A 6,652-nucleotide genomic window follows, 5' to 3' on the forward strand; every position below is an offset into this window, starting at 1 on the left:
CATATCTCAAGATGAAAGCCGTGGATGGTCTTTCCTGCCAGGGCTCTGTAGAAGGGCTATGTCGGCGGATATGAAGAACTGGAGAGCAAGGCATTGGGAAGCTGTGAGGACCCTTGATTCTACAGACCCCCTCAGCTGTGCTTTAACTGCATCTTTCAAAGAATCCACCCAGAATCCCTCGTATAACTCCTGGAGCTTTCTGTGGCTCTATCTGTAAATACCTAAGTGACTTAACCTTCGTCTAAAATGTGAGTGACTTGGAATAATTTTTAAGAATTAACTGATTTTGCTCAAGCAACTGTACTTTGCCATCTTTCTCACCGGTCCCAGCACCCCTGCCAGGCTCTTCAAGTTCAGACAGAATCTACTGCTTTTGAGATTTTTTTTGCTCCTTGCCTCCCATGTCTGCTGAACACCAGATTCTCGGGAGGAGTGGAGATCTGATTGCTGCGGCATGATGGAGACCTATGCTTTAGTCCATGCAATCTTTATACTGTGATGGACATGTCTGTAACGAGACCGTCAAGGTGGGGGTTTATATCACCATGGTTTTGTTACGGGATCTGAAGCTTTGGGTTTAAGCTGTGTCCAAGCCCCTTCATCTAAAAGTGAAAATAGCCCACCTAGGTCTGTTTAACTCACAGTGGTGGAAAAATGAAGTGTAGGTATCAACACACACTTGCAGGTATGAAAATGCTTGGCGAACGTTAGTTACAATAGAGTTGGACCTTACATGTGTGCAAAAATTCCTGCTAGATTCAACAGACTTTATTTTTTTTAAGTTAAAAGTACTTTTTTAAAGAACTGATGTTGAGAGAGAGAGAGAGAGAGAGAGAGAGAGAGAGAGAGAGAGAGAGAGAGAGAGAGAGAGAAGAGTCATGCAATTTTGGACAAATGAAAATGGATCTGTTTTAGAATTCTCTCGTCTGTCCCCTGGGTTGTGCAGCATATTGCTCTATGTTCCCAGAGTGCTGTTGGCTGCTGAGGGAGTGCACAAGGGCATGGGGCTGATGGCCAGTTCAAAGCTGCTGATCTCTCCTTCAGAGAGCTCCAGGTAGGAGAGGTTGTGTTGGCCGCCTCTGGTATACGTACTTCTAGACCATGGGTCCCACATACCCAAACGCTTCTATGCTTTGCGGGAATTCCAGGATTCAGAGCTGACTGAACCCTCACATGTGAAATATCCCCAAAGACCTATGGGTTAAAGGCTTGGTGTTCCTCTTGGTGCCATTCAAAGGCAGTAGAAACTGTCAGTGTCAAGCAGCAGTTGAAGCCAGGGCTGTGTGGGTTTAATGATCAGAACTTGGGATGTTTGGAGAGGTGGCATGAGCAACACTCATCATCAAGAGGCTAGTGCAGGGGGAGATACCATGATCATGAAGGTGGTTTTCCCAGGGTGAGGTTCACCCATTGCTTTTGGGGTGTGCTGATCCCTGTGATTTCCCCAAATGTAAGGAAACTCGACTGCATAATTTGTGGCAGTAGGGGAGTTGTGTTTATGTGCTCCCCTGGTCCTTCCTGTAATCAAAAGTAGTTATTTCTTCTTTCATCCTGAGAGTTTCTACATAATTTTTTACCCTAACTTTAAGATGGGAAACTCTTATGATTTCCTTTCCCAAGGACCTTACACTCTTAGCATTGAGAGAGAAAACAGTGGGTGGAAAGGAGAATTTGAGTTTAACTCAAGCCTTGAGCGTTTTTCTTTTTTTCCCTTCCAACCTCTTGGCCAAGCGGCCAGATGATCCTTCCTTCCCTCCTTCCTTCCTTCCCTCCCTCCTTCCTTCCTTCCTTCTTCCTTTCTTAAAAAAAGAGGTCAGTGCACGCCAAGGAGCCCAGGGAATCCAGGGAGCCCAGGGAGGAGGCCGGGGTGCCCAGGAAACAGACCAAGGAGCGGGAGGATGGACCTGGGAAGAAGTGATGCTAAATTCTGCTGCAAGATTGAGATTGGAGAAATTAGTGTGTGTGTGTGTGTGTGTGTGTGTGTGTGTGTGTGTGTGTGTGTGTGTTTCTGAGGGACTAAGCATGAGTCTTTATTGGCCTCTGCTGTTTGAGGGGGATGAAGCGGGAGGAGTGGGAGGCACCTATACCAGGCTGACCTTGCTTCACCAGCTGGTAGGTGATGGAGAGAGTTCTAGGTAGATTAAATCGTCTCTGCTTTGACCTCCACTCAGTCTTTCTGTTGTACTCGATCATTATGCCGCCTACCATCTCAGGCAGTTGGTCCAGGTCCACCATCGTAGGTGAACTTTCGGAAGGTCCACGTCTTCTGTTCCACTTCAGCCATCTTGACAGCTGCTCAGAAAAGGAAGTATTGGCTGTGTCTTCCTTTGTTGTTGTTGTTTTCTTTTTGCACGTATTAATAAGCAGAGTGCATTGTCATGGGTGGAGGAGAGACCGTGGACCTGGCTCAGGACATAGGGTATGTATGTCTGCCAGATTCTAAAAGGTGTTTGGACTTGTCAGGGTTTGAATTGTCTACCCTGAGTCTGTTTTTAAAAACACCATCACTGCTTTTCCAGTTTCCCTTTCCCTATTTTTACCCCAGGTGTCTTTCTACCCCTGAACGTTCCGCTATGTCATCCTATGCTGCGTTATGCTATGTTGTACCTACGGTAGCTCCAGACCCTTTTTGTGATAATAAGCTAAATCTGACTAACTTTCCCACTGAGTCCAACAATATTTTCGGAGGTTCCTTCATGCTTGAAACTCAGCCCAGGATTCTGAATGGGAAAGAAAAGAAATGAAAGATTTCCTTCCCAGTCGTTTGTACCATGTAGCAAAGTCATCTAGGTTATTCAGAAGTGATTCTAGGAAGGAACCTGACTGTTAGATGGTTGATCTTTAGGCATGCACAGGAGAAACAAGGGTTCAACCATCTAGCAGGAGCCTTTCCATGACCCTTGATTTGGATGGATTTATGTCTCAGTAAACCCACCACAGAAATCACAAGTCACAGGTGTGCTCAATCTACCTACAGAACACCTGCCTTGGTCACACAGGACACCATAGCTAGCTGGCTGTCTCCCTTCATGACTTCGGGGCTGATGGGATGAGACAGCCTGCTGATGGGGTCCAATACTACCAGAAATAGCATCTTACCACACATGTCTAGCGGTGGGGAACATAAAAATTGGACACTTATTTTCTACTGGATAAATACTGCTTTGAAGGCAATCATATTAAGGTTGAAAAATTGTAAGTTTAGCTTTCACAAGTCAGGGACTCTCTGTGTGTGTGTGTATGTGTGTGTGTGTGTGTGTGTGTGTGTGTGTGTGTATCTATGTACACATGCACACATTTATTTTACTTTTTGAGATAGGATCTCAGTGTGTATCCTAAGATGGTTTCACATTCCCAGTCTTGCTTGGTGTCCGTGGTGCTGGGTTTGCAGACATGTGCTGATGCAGAATCTCCCTCTCTCTGTGTCTGTTTTCTCTTCCCCTACTCTCTGCTGCAGACTGATATTTGCTCACATCCAGAGCTCTCCACTGCTTGATCCTCTCCAGTTTTGTTTAAGCTCATTTAACCTGTGCACGGGCATGTTAACATTTCCAGACCTATTTTCTCTTTTGTGAGCCCCATTTGTCCCATTGGGAGAGCCTACCTCCTCCTTCCTGTTTCCTTGGTGTTCCACGGTGCTCACATTTGTTTATGCCTTTGATCATTTTTTTTTTGTGGGTGGACTTTGTCATTTCTACCAGGTTTCCCACCCCCCTTCAAGGTCCTGACTTTGCTTCATGCCCCAGTCTCTCTTTTCCCTCCTTTAGTAGTCCCCATGATGGCATCGAACCTCATCTCTCCTTTCCGACATGAGAGCCCATTCGCCCTGTCCGCAGGAGGGGCTGCACAGCTGTCTCTACTGGTAAACACAGGGTTTCACTGCTCTGAGATATTGATTGCATTTTGTTGTATTTTGAGGTCCTGGCACTGTTTTGATAGTATACATTTAGACTCTACACCTAAGCTACACACAAAACTACTGCTTTGACTTCTCACTGAAAAACCTTAAAGTTATTTTTTAACCTTAATCCCCAGACAGAGATCAGTGTTGTCAGGGCCAGCTGGAGAAAGCCCCTGCTGCCTTTCATGCTAATTATTAAGGGGCGAGCTCCCAGCTTCAACTTCACTGCCTGCACTGTGCTTTTGACCCCAGACTTGTAGTTCTGTAAGGCACTTAGAGAACACGTACCCTTTGCCACTCTTTTAGTTTTGCCAGCTAGGTATCCAGAATGAGAATGGAGGAAGGGAGGAGAGAATGGACTCCCCACTTGCTGGCTGTCCTCATTCCTGAGCCATCAACGCAGCCACAGTGCTCAGCTCAGTCAGCAGTTCAGGGACTCTGCTTTCTAGTTTCTTTTCCAGGTTCAGTCTCAGAGAGACAACCAGATGGTGGCACCCTTTCTTTGAGGTCTGGATCTTATTTGTGTGGGGACCTTAATCCAGGGTGTTTTTAATTATCTCATCCTTTGTCAAGAATATGTATGGAGAGCAATAGCAGCCTAGGGTGGGCAGACCCACGTCTTTCCTGTCTGGTGCTTGCAACTCTTGAATGTGAGCTGAATGACGAATGTCGGGATACCAGGTCCGAGAAGAGGCTCTAGGCTCTCGCTTCTTTGATCTTGCTTGATCTTGCCTCTTGTTTGTTCACTGTCAGGGACACTGACTACTCTGCTACAAGATTCTCTGTGTTGAAGCCCAGTGATGAGTGAGGAGCAGAGGGAGGGAAGCCTTGATTAATGTTTGCCGATGGCTTACAGCTGATGAGGAACTAACCCTCCTGATAGCAGTGATCTTGGCAAGGGATCCACATCCACTTGATATCTTAAAGGGAGCCTTAGAAGCCCAGCTAAGCCATGTCAGGAAGCACAACTAAGGAAGCTGTGAGAGCATATGTGATCTTGGCTTTAAGCAACTCTACTTCTGATAACAGAACCATATTTTTTTGTGGAGGCAAAAGATCTTTGAACACATTGACCAAGAGTAAAGCTATAAGCTCCAGTTTTCTCTGACCTCTAAAGGCACCAGGATTCATTCTCTCTAAACACAGGCAAGTAGCCCTGGCCTCCACCTTTGGGCCTCAGGATCTGGGAGTACTTCTTGGGTATCACGTAACCTTGCTAAGTGTCTAGAAGCTTCCGGACATCCCATGCTCTGTGTGTGTGTGTGTGTGTGTGTGTGTGTGTGTGTGTGTGTGTGTGTGTGTGTGTTTGTTCATGTTGTACATGTGTGTATGAATATGTGCACATATACATGTACATTCATGTGGTGTGTGTGTGTGTGAGGTGCACAGGAATATGTGTACACACCCATGTGAAGATCATAGACCAATTTCTCCATGCTGTCTACCTTGTCTTTTTGAGGCAGGGTCTCTCCTTGGCCTGGAGCTTCTTGGTCCAGTGAGCCCCACAGATTCTGCCTCCCCAGGAACTGTAATTTTATGCCTATGTGTTTGCGGCATGTTAGTGATCGCCAGATCCCTGCTTTTACATGGAGTCTGGGACTATTCTCAGGCCCTTATACAGTGGGCACTTACCAAGTCATCACCCCCAGCCTTTAGCATAACTTCCGAACTTCTCTTCTAAAACACTGCATATTACCCAGGGTTTCTCTGCATTGTAGGAGGAAGTAGGTGTCCCCACCATCTTGTTCTCCCCCCACGGTCAGATATCAAAGGCAAGCAGTAGGCTCTGGCTGTTCCTATACAGGGTAATTAAGCATCAAGAAGTCTCTGTATTTCAATTCTCAATATTGAAACAGATTGATCTTTACCAGTTGTTAAAAGGTAATCTCCAGTTCCTAATATAAATGGTCTCCCAGGATGAATGCCATTCGGGCAATCTGGTGGATTAATTGCTTCCTCCCTGATGACTTATGACTTGGAGCAGATAGGAAAGTAGGATATCAAAACAAACACTCGAAGCACAAAGATAAAAAACGTTAATAATTAGTAACAGCTAGAAGCAAAATTAATTCACAGTGGGCCCATAATGCCAGCTATTTAATGCAAATTAACAAATGGCATTTTAATGTAAAGGACATGAACGCTAATATTCTAATTTTCTGAGTAAGATCAATAACTCAACAAACAATAATGTGCTCTAAAAAGGAACTTAGAACCAGAGCAATAACTTTACTTTAGAGATAAGCAAAATGCCACACAAGTTTATATTTGTGGTTCCAAAATTAGACTAAATTAGAATTAGGTGCCACAGCTTTGGAAGGAGGGCCTCGTAAAGAAGGAAAGAGCGAGTAATGCTGATCGCAACGTGATGAAACTGGTCGCATAACGCTGGATAATGAGGCAATCTCTCACTCTCTGAAGGATTAGCAAGGGCAATTCTGAATTAAAATGGTGTTGTCTCAAAGCCTGGGCATCTCATGTCTTAAATACAAGTTTCAGGAATGAATGATGAGACAGCATTCCCATTTCTTGTGTTGGGTTCCTTGGGATGAAACTTCAAGTTCAAAAACACACCCTGACATTTAGACCAGAAGCTCATTGTGACCACAAGTGACCTGGTTTATTTTTGTCTGATTTATACAAAAGACAAAATAAAACCCCTCAAATTGGATACCTTCTGTGGCCTGGTTCCTCGTAGTCAAAAAATATACTTTCCTAGTTTATGCTATTTCTTCCTTAAAACAAGCCTTC

At 44.9% G+C, this 6,652-nt stretch overlaps 1 non-coding gene across 1 annotated transcript; it reads left to right on the forward strand.

Annotated features, from left to right (window-relative positions):
* Positions 1-1,350: 1,350 nt before the first annotated feature.
* LOC116897460 lies at positions 1,351-1,511 on the forward strand. The gene has a single exon (XR_004387490.1). It is a non-coding gene; the product is annotated as a U1 spliceosomal RNA (small nuclear RNA).
* The last annotated feature ends 5,141 nt before the right edge of the window (positions 1,512-6,652 follow it).

Source organism: Rattus rattus, chromosome 3 (genome assembly GCF_011064425.1).
Source record: "Rattus rattus isolate New Zealand chromosome 3, Rrattus_CSIRO_v1, whole genome shotgun sequence".
In the NCBI taxonomy this organism is placed as follows: Eukaryota; Metazoa; Chordata; class Mammalia; order Rodentia; family Muridae; genus Rattus; species Rattus rattus.